Consider the following 305-nt stretch of genomic DNA (forward strand, 5'->3'; position numbering starts at 1 on the left):
ACATACACACACACACACACACTCACACACATACACTCACACACACAAATATACATATATATACACATATATATATAATCACATACATACATACATACATACATACATACATACATACATACATACATACACATATATATAATATATATGGGCTGTCACTGGGTGTGAACATGCATTCAGCAAATACATATTTGTGTACATGTGTGTACATTTGTTTCAGTTTGAATGTATATATATGTGTCTGTACGTGTGTGTGTGAGAGAGAGAGAGAGAGAGAGAGAGAGAGAGAGAGAGACTGTGTATGT

At 33.8% G+C, this 305-nt stretch overlaps 1 protein-coding gene across 2 annotated transcripts in view; it reads left to right on the forward strand.

Annotated features, from left to right (window-relative positions):
- The window catches only part of LOC106879404 (neuroglobin), a 37,921-nt gene that overhangs the window by 1,030 nt on the left and 36,586 nt on the right, over positions 1-305 (forward strand). The window lies entirely within an intron of this gene.

Source organism: Octopus bimaculoides, chromosome 11, assembly GCF_001194135.2.
Source record: "Octopus bimaculoides isolate UCB-OBI-ISO-001 chromosome 11, ASM119413v2, whole genome shotgun sequence".
Taxonomy (NCBI): domain Eukaryota; kingdom Metazoa; phylum Mollusca; class Cephalopoda; order Octopoda; family Octopodidae; genus Octopus; species Octopus bimaculoides.